This window comes from Dreissena polymorpha, chromosome 4 (genome assembly GCF_020536995.1).
Source record: "Dreissena polymorpha isolate Duluth1 chromosome 4, UMN_Dpol_1.0, whole genome shotgun sequence".
Lineage (NCBI taxonomy): Eukaryota > Metazoa > Mollusca > Bivalvia > Myida > Dreissenidae > Dreissena > Dreissena polymorpha.
In genome coordinates, this window is record NC_068358.1 from 90,611,385 (window position 1) to 90,626,501 (window position 15,117).

At 32.7% G+C, this 15,117-nt stretch overlaps 1 long non-coding RNA gene across 1 annotated transcript; it reads right to left on the reverse strand.

Moving 5' to 3' along the window:
* Positions 1–5,407: 5,407 nt before the first annotated feature.
* On the reverse strand, positions 5,408–6,982 carry LOC127879135 (uncharacterized). The gene is made up of 3 exons (XR_008048930.1): positions 6,861–6,982; positions 6,563–6,682; positions 5,408–5,926 (listed from the first exon to the last, which is right to left on the reverse strand). It is a non-coding gene; the product is annotated as an uncharacterized LOC127879135 (long non-coding RNA).
* Positions 6,983–15,117: the final 8,135 nt, after the last annotated feature.

Genomic DNA, 15,117 nt, shown 5'->3' on the forward strand with positions numbered 1-15,117 from the left:
GTGTTGCACAGAAAGTCAAGACAAATGATAACTGTATGCTAATCCGCAACTATTTAAAGAAACGATTTAACACGCTTATGTCATTATTGACACCATCATCAAAATGTCAATTTCAATACACATCTCCAAAATGGCGTCTCCAAACTATTCGGTGAAGTGTATTCTTCGATTAAATTTGTCGCTGCAGTCCATTCCTGATCTCCAATTCAAGATGTTTATAATTAAAGCGGGTGTACTCTTCCAATTCGTAGTGCAAACAACTTTTTTTTCTACATTCGATGTTAAAAATAAGCGATTTTTCGTGTCGTCCTTTCGAACGCCGTTGCTACATGTGTGTCAACGTGTAAAAGCAGGATCAGCAAAATCAGCGTACATTTTAAATATAAAAAATGGATTGTCTTGCAGATATTTAGGAAAGTGTGGTATGATAAATGACAAAAAAGGTTACTGTCCCATCGTTTTGTAATATATCAGGCTCGACACGAATAAAATAACGGCTCGGCAAGCCTCGCCGTTATATTATTCTAAGCCTCGCCTGATATATTACAAAACGATGGGACAGTAACCTGTTTTTCTCTATATATAAGAGCAATGTAAACTGCTTAACAACAAACATTGGTCCGACGATCTTTCTTTTGTAAATTAGATTTTAGATTGAATATTTGTTTTAAGTTAGAATGCATAACACATCATATATCAATATCTTTAACGTCATAATGTATCGACACATGTGCCAGAGACAAGATGAAACAAGCACGAAACATGAGCGTGTTATCATGTGGTTACATCGCAGACAGCAATGTAGATGTGGGAAGTCTAAATATGGAGTTTTCAAAGAGATTGAATAAATTTTTTATTAATTTCAATATTCACTTGTACTTATTTGTCATTTTCACGCATTGTTCTGTTCACTTAAAATGCTTTATGGTCAATGCATGAATACAAGTTCTTTGCCCATTAGTTGTAATTCCCTCGAGGCGCTCGATAGGACTCGAGCACTGCAAAAAGAGAACAAAAAAAGCAACTTCATTCACATCGTCGATAGTGGGAGTTAAGTTGATCATGCTAAAACAAAACGTGCTTAAATTTGTGACAGGCTTAAAATATTTAAATGTTGGGGAATTTTTCAAATGCGTCATTCTGTAGTTCGCCTCGTATCAAAAAGGGATCGAAAATGGGACTTCACAAACAATGCATATCCGAACATTATTCGTGGATTAAACAGACACATACATCTATGGTAGCCTAAAGAGCGAAACCAAAAGCACTGGTATGCAGAATTTTTTCGGAATAAAGTTTATTTTATATTAAAAAACTCGAATAACAAACATATTAAGCTTGAGTAATTTGAATCTATGAAACAACCTATTAAAATATTTTAACAATTAAAAAGATAGCCTGTTTAAAATAACAGCAAACTATGCGTTATTAACGAAGAAAGAAGTAAAATTATAATAAATCGTTATTCACAAAGATGTGAATCATAAAACGTGTCTACCTTCTGTTTCTTCTTGGCGATAACAACATATTGTAATATCAATAAACATCGAATAAATGTTCAAAATACGAATGAATGTATGTAAAAATGTTATGTCAGCAACACGATTTTGCACGTAACTATTAAAGTACTTCTTTGAATGCATATAATCCAGGTTACAAAGAGACGTTCTTCTAAGTACTGTAGCTAAAATTGCAATTCGCATACTTATCAACGTATTTAACGTCGAAGATCGAGTTGCTTATGATCAAAATATTTTATGTACTTGTACCTAAAAGCATGCAAGCATTTCCTTACTTAGCAATCTATAAACACAACCGGCCCATTTTTGCGTTACTCTTCTCAATCGATTACATTCTTCGCATGTTTCCGGTGTAGTGAATTTGATACCGCTTAGTGTTTGTGTATCGTATTGTTGGTTATTTCTTCTATCAATTACTTCTGTATTATTTACTCGATCAATTGCGAATTAACGCCATTTGATACAGTAACATTTTAAACAGGAAGTTATTAAAATATATTAAATGCATGTTAACTCTTCGTTGCTTGAACAGTACATAGTTAAAACTGGAAAATAAAAACTGCTTAGGTTTACGATTGTAATAAAACCGCCTTTCTTAACTTTGATTAATTTGTCAAAGAACACACCGGAAGCTAAAATGGAAGTATGCAGCAAGTAATGAATAAGGTTCATACATTAAACCGTCAAAATTCTAACTTGCAAAGAACACCAATATAAAATCCGTAATTGTTAATGAGATCGACCAAGATACTTGAAAGGTAATACGGTACCGAAAAACAAACACATCGGTAATATAGTTCAAATAAACGCCTTTTGATTTGTCTACTCCTATCCGTTACACGTTTTGTGATATTATGTTATTTATAAGATATGCTATTCATAAAAAAAAATTAGTAAACGAAATATATGCATAAGCCACAATGCATTACATTTTTTATATTAATAGATGAACACGATTGTTGAAGTTATGTTGAGTTCTAGTTTAAAACTGTTAGAGTAAGATAAGTTGTACTGTTGCATAAATGTTTATACCTGTATTGATTTTTGTTTACAAAGAGACTTCTTAGCAAAATTCCAGTTCAGTCGGAAAGTTTCGTCCCTGATTAGCCTGTGCGGACTGCACAGGTTAATCGTTGGCGGCATTTTACGCACATGAATTGAACCCACCTTTTCACAGAGCACGGCCCATATTTAACATTTAAAAATGACAAGACACTGTTATTTTTTACTAAATATAAATGTATGTTGTTTTAAAGACATGTCTGACTTTGCCCATCAATTTAGCCCGAATCGACGCTACTTTTTATGTTATTATTTACTAAAAGCATAACCTTCCTTTGGTTTGGTCGTATGTTTGAACATGTATGTAGATAATGTTTATGGAGAATTTACAACTCATCTTCATGTAGAAAAGGTTAGGCTTAATGCAGCTCATACAATTTTTAAAGCAAGTTTATTGTGTGTTTGAATTTATGCGCACAATCAAGTCATTGCTGTGGATATTTGAAATCCGTATAAAACAAACAAAATAACCAACACACACCCTTTCATCATATGTCGGTTTAACAATTGTATATTATAATTTTTGTAATATTTTTTCCTTAAGAACCTATTTAGTAGCAACATTAAATTGCATGACAGTCGATAAGCATATATTTCAGTGTTGATTGGAATGATAATCATCCCAGTTGACAGTTTTTGCTGTTATTTGGTGCTTTATGCGCATATTCACGAACTTAGGTCCGAGGTAAGGTTCGAAAAATTATACAGACATTTTTATCAAACAATTTATCGCTGGGTGACAACAAGTTTTCGTTCAATGAAGCATGCTAATTTACTATTATACCGAAACAAAATAATGTCAATAGTCTGTTGACATCTGACGAACCCACGTCATTTAGAACAGTCATGTTTCTTTTTTTGACAACCATTATAATTTTATAAACAATTTGAAGAGCTATCTGATAAGTTGCATTGAAATAACGTGTACACACATTAATACATCATTTGAACACACGGGCCAGCTCGCTGCCTGCTATACACGCAAGGTAGATAGTATCAAATTAAGAAAATATGTCAGAGCAATTTAAACGACGATCTTTATTTGTTCTTTCTTATGTAAATAAGATTTCAGATTGTATGTTTATTCAAAGTTAGAATAAATAACAAATCATATATCACTACCATTAACGTCATGATATATCGACACATGTTCCGGAGACAAGATGAAACACGCACGAGGTATAAACGATCTGCACTTGTTACCATGGGGTTACATCTTTTAAAGCAATGTATTTGTGTGACGTATTCAAAGGGTAAGGAAACAACGAATGAATCCACAAGCGAAAACGACCCTCTGCAAACAAAGCTTGTTTGATGCATTTTTTAAATATTAATTTTGATCAATTTCAATATTCAGTTGTACTTATTTGTCATTTTCACGCAATGATCTATTCACTGAAAATACTTTACAGATCAAAGACTGAATACAACTCCTTCGCCCATTAGTTGTATTTCCCTCGAGGTGCTCGATAGGACTCGAGCACTGCCAAAAAATAACAACACAGCAACTTCATTCGCATCGTCAATATTGGGAGTTAAAGCAACTACGCTACAACAAAACGTGCTTACATTTGTGACAGGCATTAAAATATTTAAATGTTGGCGGAATTTTCAAATGCGTCATTCTGTAGTTCGCCGTGTATCCAAAAGGGAGCGAAAATTGGACCTGTGCATTTAATGTTTGACAGAACATTTCCTGTATTATTGATGGATGAAACACACAAACATACATCGTTCAATAATAATAAATCGTTATTCACAGAGATACGAATCATAAAACGTGTCCACCGCCTGTTTCTTTTTGGCGATTAAAAACAATGTTGAAATATCAACACACATCGTTAAATGTTCAAAATACAAATACATGTATGTAAAAATGTTATGTCAGCAGCACGATTTTGCACATAACCATTAAATTACTTCTTTGAATGCATATAATTAGGGTTACAAATAGACTTCTTTTAAATACTGAAGCTAAAATCGCACTACGCATACTTAACAACATGTTTTAAGTCGAAGATCGAGTTGATTATGATCAAAACAGTTTACAATTTAATTTTACATACAAGCAAGCAAGCATTTCCTTACTTAGCAATCTATAAACACAACCGGCCCATTTTTGCGTTACTCTTCTCAATCGATTACATTCTCGCATGTTTCCGGCGTCGTGAATTTGATACCGCTTAGTGTTTGTGTATCGAAACAAATAATAATGCCGCACAAGCAATTTTGACCAATTTGGTCAAAAAATGACATTTTCAGATATCATCATTTTCTTGTAGAGTAGAGTTTGTGGAATCAAAATATGAAATTTTGTGCAAACATTCCTATTATTTTTCATTATACAGCCTTTTTCGTGAACACAGTGTATGAAATTAATAATGTGCAAAAGTATAAAATGAGTTTGTTTTTATTGCTCACATACTAATCATTTTAAGCATTATTCAAGTAAAAGTATACACAAGTAAAATAGTTTAAACAAGTTTTCATATAAGCACATTGTTTGTTAAAAGCATCTTTTTTTTAATTGTTATTAAAGAATCTAACAAGTTAGAAACAATGCAATACATCACTTTTTGATTATTTCCAAACATTAACCAGGTTTTTAAATATTTTTTTTTATAAACAAAAATCACACAACATGGGCTATACTTGAAATGCATGTCAATTTACATAACAATGACATCATAATGCAACATTGACAAAATTAACCATTCATTGCAGGCAAATCAACATACTTAATTGCACACAACTCCCTATACAACATTTATTAATGCCTTTATTGTCAGTATTTTTTTCAAAACTGTACATTCCAAATGAACAATTACTTTGGAATAAGAGGATTGGGACATGTTTTCTCTTTTGCTGACTCAGACCTGAAAATTTTCGATATGTGATCATACAAGTACCACTGTCTTGCTGACGGGAGCACTGGAATGGTCTTAATTGGAGGCATGGCATTCTTATTTATTGCACACTTCAAAAGATCAAAACACTCCTTGGTAGAGTCAGCTTACTCCTTACAATGCAAAATACCGGGATCATATTTGGAAACAAAGAAATGGTGGTATTAAGTTATGATTTTTATGTTCCTGAACTCGGCTTCATGGTGTGACCGCCACTCAAAGAATTTGACCGGACTCTCCATGTCACACACGCGATGGGGAATGTTGTGACCCGACCGTTATGATGATCGTACGGTTGTAGCAATGTCTTGCATTTTCTCTGCATCACTCGCCCTCCACTTCACTTGACAAACCAAACACCAAAATGCCAGTCAGGAGCAAACTTTGTGTGGCCTGCTAGCATGGTGTTGATGCTGATGCTGGTGGATTCATGAAGGCCTAAAAAATAAAATGTTAAATGTCAAGTGTAAAAGTAAAACAATAAATGTGTGTCTTATTATTCCCTCTGTATTATTTAATTGTAAAACTAAATTGACTGCCATTTACTTTTCTAAAAATATTTCATGCAATTTTAACAATATTTGAGTAACAAATGTCAATTTTAAGCAATGTTTATTTTAGCAGGCATACTATGATTAAGTGTTCACTTTAACACTATAAACTCAATAGAAGTTGCATACATTCAAATCAATACTTATCATTTAAAATTGATTACAAATGTCATAATGATTCAAATATAACATTAAATATGAATTAGTTCTTAACTATTCTTTCATGCAATTGTAATAATAACTGTTCAACAAAGAACTATTGTTTGACATTAAATAACATTGAATCACTCGCCACATGCAATACCATGGTTCTTAAATTGGCAGACATACAAATAAACAAGTCCACAATTTCTGTAAATAATGTATTGAGGTACCAGTATATGTTCAACATATATCAACTACATTTGTTTACTACCGTATTCAAAAATCCACAGATACACATTTTTAACAAGGAACGTTATATGTACGTTGTTTATATGAAGCAAAATATGATTTTAAAATGAACCTTTAAATACTGCTTTACCTGTGCGTTCTTCTTCTCCATAACCATAGTGCTTGAAATAATAGTGCACTACGCTTACGACACAGCCCGCACCCTTTCCAGGCAGCTCTGCCTCATCAATCATGTAGAACGTATGATTTCCTGTTCCAAGAGAATAGTTGCTATAAAGACATAAGTAAATTTCATACAAATTATGTCAAATCATCCAAAATATGTACATTCTCTTCTTGAAATAAACCTGTAAAAAGTATCTTATGTTTATATTCAAACAATGTTATAGAGTTATCATATACAAACTTCACTTTTCATAAAATGCTACCTGTTCCCTTGGCAACGCAAAGTAGATAGGGCCAGCCTGTCTTGCATGGTGTGGATAATGCACAGTCTGTGCAAAATCCCACGATTCATGCAGAGTTCCATCAAAGGAACATGGATCAGCTCCTGTAACAAAAAGCTGTGCATAGTTTTTAGGATTAAACTGCTGTAATTCTGATATTACAGACAGTAATTGGTATGTTTATGTTACTGATTTCATATTCTTTTACTAGTTTATGAATAAGTATTTCAATATTTGACACATGTTATTGCCTTTTATAATCACATGCATTATTAATATTCGTAAATGTAAATTATTATCACTTAATATAAACTCTGGAGTGCATATACTATGGACGAGAGGTCTTATTTAACAAAAAAATGTCATTGTTATAGTTAATAACTTTATGAAACATGTACAAGATTAAACAAATCATGAACTATACCACATGTCCTTAAAATAATGAAAAACATCATTATAGCTAAAACAACAATTATAATAAGTTTAATTGTAACAAAATACACAAATGTATAGTCCAATTAATTGTTCTATCTCACACCTATAACAATATCCTGAGATGCACAAGTGGCTTAATAGATAGTATCTGTAACTTGTGTTTTATACAAAAGCCTCTGTTTCCTAGCAAGTTCCAAATGATCAGAGTATTGTTTAGCTGAATCTTCCTTGTCTCCTTCTTACATTTTGCCACTAGTGTAAAGCTTTGCCAAAAACATTTTGACAAACTAAACATACATCTGTAGCTGGTTTGGTTACATTTATGTGGACAAAGTTCTTTCCATCTTGTTGTTGTTCTACATGTTTGAAGTGACACTTGGCGACAGCCTGCTTTTTCTGCACTTTCTTGTTGTCATTATTCTAAAGTTATTTATAATATCAGTCAATGTATATTGTCATCATTGTGATGACATTTAATCACAATAAATACGATATTTTACCTAGAGAAAGAAATAAACATACCGTGTAATCCAATCGGAAGTGTGTGTTTTTGTTGACACGGTCAAACGCCACGGTCGGTGAAATACTCGGTGAATTTGTCCTAGTTTACAATAAACTGTTAATTATGTTGAGTAACGACTGCCAATAATGTTCACTTCGTCCCTTGCGATCTTACATGTCATTTCATGCTTATTTGATAGCATTGTGAGCACACCGGTCTTACTGACCTGTGTACTAACGCGAAAGGAATTGTGGGTAGCACTAATTTTAAGAGTGAAAAGTGAAAGCGAAAGTAGGTCAGGTAATCGTGCTTCTGATAATCGCTATCAGACTTAATAGAGATTCAAAATCACATTTAAACATAATTAAATAACTTTTCTTTAAACAACATTGCGTTTTAAACACACAATAAAAAACGATTTTTCTTTCATTATAAACATTTTCATTCCTACGCAGAACTACTTTGGCGGAAGCATAATTCCCTAAACCAGGGGAATGTGATGCGTCTTAGTATAGAGATGACAATAACGTAGTGACGTCACTATCTATGTATAGAATGATTTGATAGAGTATTTAAAAAAATAATTGCGAGAAAATATCGCGCAAAACAGTACGTCAACTTCTTCCTGATTTTTCTCTGAAATGACGTCAGCGCCAAATGGGTCAAAATGCTTGTGCGGCCACATATGTTGGTTATTTCTTCTATCAATTACTTCTGTATTATTTACTCGATCAATTGCGAGTTAACGCCATTTGATACCGTAACATTTTAAACAGGAAGTTATCGAAATATTTTAAGGTAGTGCACCCGTAATGGGCATCTATACAAATATAATCTAATCTATTATTTTCTTACTCAGCATCATTTCACTGAACTACATGAAAATTTTTAGGAGGTCTTTCCAGGCTTTTTTATAAAATATACTGATTTTTTTTCAAAACAACCTACACACTCGGCTTTTGCCTAGTTTATGTGCACCCTTGGGGTATATGAAAATTCATAATTCATCCAGATTTCCAAATATAGGCATGCAGTTGGTGTGTACAGATGCAGTAAAGGTTTTTAAAGTTTATACAGATGAAAAAAGTTGTCTTTTACAGACATTTTTTATAACTTGTTATCTACGGAAGAGCGAAATGAAATAAAAGTTTCAGGCAAGTAGAAATAGGGTTGGTTAAAAACAAAGTGTCATAAAATTCAAAATAGTATCATTTAAGTAATATTGTGAACTTAGTTTTTATAGATACACTGTATACAGCAAACTACCAAGAAATAGACAGATTTACCGTTTACTTTTTGAAATAAAAATGAAAATGCAACATGCATGGTTCGCATTTTCAGCAGTAAATCACCCAATTTCGCCATAACGTTGTTTTAATTTTAAAAATTGAAGAATGTGCATAAAAATTGCAACATATTTAACAATAAACATAGCTTATATGCCATATTAAATCAAATTACGTTAGAAAAGAAATAAAACGCGTCGCAAAAAAGTATACGTCGTCGGCAGGATTTTAACCTGCACGGGAATATCCTAAAATATTTCTAGTCTATCGCCTTAACCACTAGGCTATGGCAACCAATATTAGGCTCTTCAACCTTTGAAGAAATCGCAGGAAATCATTAGGGGTGCGCTACCTTAAATGCATAATAACTATTCGTTGCTTGAACATTCACTAGTTAAAACGGGAAAATAAAAAGTGCACAGGTTTGCGCTTGAGCATTAAAACCGCCTTTCTTAATCAATGTTGGAATGAAGAATTACATCAGCTTGTATTAATGTGCATGATATAATGAAAATATTCATTAATTCAAAGCAATTACAATCCTTTGACGTTAGGCAATTATATTTTTACTTCAATAGAAAAACATATGTATAAAGAATCAGTTTTTCTTAACTATGATTAATTTGTTAAAGATCACTCCGGAGGCTAAAATGGAAGTATGCAGCACGTAATGAATAAGGTCGATAAGGTGCATTACATGTATACAAATAGAACTATCTTTTTTTTAATTTATTATTCTTAACTTTAACCAAGCATTGTCGTGTGTTTGTGGCAAGGGGACTTGTGACAGCTTTAGCAATTGCGGTACATATAATAAATTAACATATCAACCTGTAAAATACGTTGACACTAACGCACGTTATTTCTATTGTCTATTTAAATTAAATGCATAAAATATTGAGATGGAATTTGTTAAAAAAAATACAAGAACTGTATAACAATGATAATCGCGTTCGCATCAACAGGGTAACACTAACTAATTGTGACATAAAATCAACAAAAGAGTCAAGTAGATTAGAGATGCTTGAGGTGTTGTATAAAATGATGCGGAAAGTGTCATGTTTTGGCATCAGAATAGTTCTCATGAATATTTATAAATATAATAATTTCTTATTCAATTTGTTCAAACTGGATTGGTAATAGTTATATTGTCTTGTACTTTCATGAAATGTGGTAAGGACATGTTTATATATAAGCAATTAAATGTATCAAGGTATTGGGGACTTGATACACAATGCTGAATTTTTAACTTTTTATAATTTTAATGACTTTTGCCAAGTTTAAAACTTCAAACTAAACTATTTGTTTTTTTCAAAGGCATTATTAATTCAGTTACAAGATACAAGACAATGAGAGGCTCTATGACAACTGCTTTCTGAAGCCGTTAATTCCGACAACTGTACGGTCCATCTTAGTTAAAACAAAGGGTACAAAACAAATGTATTATATTTTTACCAAATATGAGTCATCTCCAGCATGTTTAATAAATGGTCAACTATTTGTAATTGTATTGAAACAACAGATTGGTTACATATCATTTCTATGCCTTTCCATATAACACGAGATACAATTACAGTGGTTTTAATATAAAATTGTAAACATAATCATAGTACGAACTCCTTCTTATTTAAACTCGGATATGCAACTACAGCAAACTGCAACTTTTGTGAAACTGAATGTGGAACTATAGAACATATGTGTTGGGAATGTAAGCATGTCAATAAGTTGATAACATTTGTTTTCTGGATGTAATCTTTATTCAAATTGACTGAATATACCTTCCTTTTTATTGGGACATGCAAATGCAAATGGACCCTTAAATGTTATATTTGTTTTGATCAAAATGTTTAATTACAATTGTTAAATGAACAAAACTAGACCCTTTATTAAAGCAGCTAAATCAAACATGTCCTTGCATTAACATGTATTAAGTTAAATTAACAATGTTAATGATTTGCGTCAAAGTAAAGATATGGAACTATTGTTAGCTCTTTTGCAGTAGCCGTGATAAGAGATTTGAATTCATGTATTGTCAATTATTTTCTAAGCCAATATTATTTGTATTATAATGAAGAAGTTACTGATGATCAAATGTTTAAAATGTGTTATTATATGTATACATGGCTTGAAAATCACGTACGGTGTGGTGTGGGATGCCCTCGACCCTAACGAACTTATTTACGAGGATAACACATAATATCGAACGGAAAGAAATATATCAATGTTATACATAGATATGTATTTAAAGGCCTTATAAAGGAGACAAATCCAAATAGTATGCATATAAACTGGTCTATTTTTTACCGGATTTCAGTTACTCTTTCATAAAAAATGCTAATAACACAGCTTAGGTGCAACGTTGTCAAGAATTATGGAAGATATACCTGTTTGATAATTGGAAAACATGCTTACAACTTTGCAACTAACGTGATGTGTAGCTATTGCAAACAACTTTCTACCAGCAGAAAGTAACGTATTAGAGCACTACAAACGTTTTAACCATTTAGAAGAGACCTACCTTGTGAGAGATACCGAAAAACGTTGAAAATCAACGATATATTTTGGTGACCTGAGTCACTTTCACTTTCACTTTCCCGAGTAAACAGCGATGTAAATAAACTGATTGTTTGTAAACACAATTGACTTGGAGGACACTGTATTTTGAGCTCAAAACAAGTTGTATTGCTCATTGTGTTATGGTAATGTCCAATAGCATATATATATATATTGTTTTTTGATAATAATTACGGATCGTCAACTTTATATGGGCCTTTAAAGGTCGGAGAAATTATGACCTTTCCAATAGTGTTCGCCATAAATGTCTGTTCGAGTATTGAACATACAGAGCAACATAGCACATAGACGTGTGAAGGAAATAATATTTCTGGGGCAGATCTATAGAACGCTCCCATACTAGGGATCAAACCCTTGAAATCCCGGTCGCTGGATCGGCACCATATCCAACTCGACACGTTGACCTTTAAACAACATATTGAAACATATAAAAATGCATTAATTGGCGTTTATGTGTTAAATTGATGTAATTGCCATTTACAATTTCGTATTAGGAAACAGATATACACAATAAACAAAGTAAAACTAGTACTAAGAATAGCATATAGTGTTTTAAATGGTAGCCGTGGTTTGGAACACGCAAGAACATCAAATAACCAAATTATTTGCTTGCTTTGATTCTTAAATAAGTATAGATAGATAGATTTTTTTTGACATAAAATGCATAGATTAACATTGCAGCATGTGATATGCACACAATAAGTAATAAAAACAACCTGCATGTATAAACAAAGCCATGTCAATCAACATTATACGTTAAGGATTGCACAATAAAGGGTTTGCAATTAAATCCTTGTTTCCATTGTGGTCCTTTATATATAATAGTGTATGGCATAGGAGACAACGTTTTATATCACAGTATATAATAATATCACAGTATATAATAATGAAAGACATATGATATATTCAAGTTACACCAATTTTTGCATAGAATATATTCTGATAAGTTCTAGACTAGACATTATTAAGAAGTAATCACATTTTAAGTGTTTGAAAGTTAAACAGTATTATTTACCATGCTATGAAGTAAATAATACAGCAACTAGATAAGACAAATAAATCTATATATATTAACATTCGTATTAGATCAACAGTAAGACATCTTAAAGAGATGTATATTTAAAATCTACCTGTCTTAAAAATGCTCCCTAACACTGTTTTAAAAGATGGAATACTTTCGACATCTCGGATATGCTGAGGAAGAAAGTTTCAGAAAGTACAACTATTGAAAGCAAATAACTTTTTGCCAGACCCCTAGTCCCTTGGAATGGGCTACCTATTGCAATCATGCATGTTACGATCGGTATTATGTGAGTCTGACTGTGTTTTCTCACTCTGAACCTAGTATTTGTATTGTGGATATGACTGACTGGAGTAAAATTATCTCCCAAATATAGCGGAGCCAACTTTGAGCTTATTTTAAAAACATGAAAAGGTGAGATCTGGTTTACTCGACTTTCAATAGGCAACCAGTTAAGTCTAGTAAAATGTTCTTTACCTATGTTAGACATTGGATGCAAATTAAATATGAATATGATAACTTTATTTTTGGTGACCCGTAACTTGATTTTTAACATTTCAGTTAAACCAGTGTACCAAACAGAACAATCGAAGTCAAAGTGGCACTGAATTGAAGACATGACTAGAAGCCTTCTAGTATATGTTGATAAAAAATCCTTTAAAAAACTTTAACCTTGCATTGGCCTTCTTGATGACTGACACGCCATAGAAGTGAAAGACAAATTGTGATCAATTGTAACCCCTAAATACTTGACTGATGAAATGGGTGTTCCATCACATGAAATATTTAAAATGTATTGTGACCTAAGTTTTTGCCGTGAACCAAACATAATTAACTCGGTCTAACCTAGGTGAAATGACAGTTTGTTGTAAATTAACCTTTAACTGACTTGCTTTAGATCATCACTAAGATTCTTCTCAACCATAGATATGCTTTTATCCGAAACTAAAATGGCAGAATCATCAGCATCCAAGAGTAATTTATGTTTAATCAAAGCTGAAATATCATTTACACAGATTAAAAACAACAAGGGACCAAGTTTGGAGCCCTGGGGGACACCACAAGAAATGTTCTCTGACGAGGAAAAGGTACCAGCCACATCACCAAGCTGTTTCTTGTCAGACAAATATGACTGTAACTACGTTGTTATCTAACTGACCAGAAGCAAAGAGGTTCATTAAACGTATAGAGTAGTCCACTGCATCAAAAGCCTTCTGTAAGTCTAACAGAACCATGCCTACAACATATCCTTTATCATTTTCACTTCTAATGAAGTCAGATAAGTTAATAAGACATGTGTCTGTGGAATAACCTCTCCTTAACCAAGACCGATATTTATACAATAAGTTTTGATATTGAAAAGACTTTTTAACTTGGTCATAAACAACACGTTCAGTATCTTTGAAATGATATATAAATAGAAACAGGTCTGTAATTACCAACACAAAGCTTATCATTCTTCTTATAAAGTAGGACAACTCTTGAAGACTTAAGATCATCAAGAACGACCCCTAGTATGAGTGACAAGTTAGTTACATGAGCAAGAGGGGGGCAGCAATGATAGAAGACCCATCCTTTACAAACCTAGAAGGTATACCATCCAACCCAGTGGCCTTTTTAATACTAAGTGAATTTAAGTATTTCAAGACTTTACTCTTAGTCACAAATGAAAAGGAATAACTATTAGGATGAACCCCTTTACTTCTGTAAAATGAATAAACAAAACTACTACCATACGTGCATACCTTTTTGGAAATTTCATAAAAAGTTCAGAAGCAACTGTTGAGTAAAAGCTGTTAAATGTCTCAACAATAAATTTACAAATATAACAATATTGTCATTTATTTTTAAGGATATATTTGCATTATGCATAGAAGAACCTTTCTTTGAAGGCACGCCTTAAAGTATTTTCCATAGAGAATTAGAATATTTTTGTTTCCTTAATATTTTTTCTAGCACTATTTACAAGACAGTTTCTCGATAAGTTCACAATGAAAATGTGTTTCCGACAAGGAAATATACCATAAATACTTAAACGCACAGTACGTCGTTTTTGTAGAGGTTGCACTGTTTCTTTTGAAATTCGATAAAAGGTCTTTTATGGGGGCGGCGGCGCCTAGTATGCCATCAAACCAAACAGTGAACTGCGTGTTTTCCGTTGACATTAACCCTTTGCATGCTGGGAAATTTGTCGTCTGCTAAAATGTCGTCTGCTGAATTTCTAAAATTAGCATTTTCTTCGATTTTATCAAAGAATATTATCAGAATAGCAAACAGTTTGGATCCTGATGAGACGCCACGTTCTGTGGCGTCTCATCTGGATCCAAACTGTTTGCAAAGGCCTTCAAAATTCGGTTCGCGCACTGAAAGAGTTAAGTTCTTAAGTAAACCCATGCTTTGTATACTTCAATTTGACGCGTG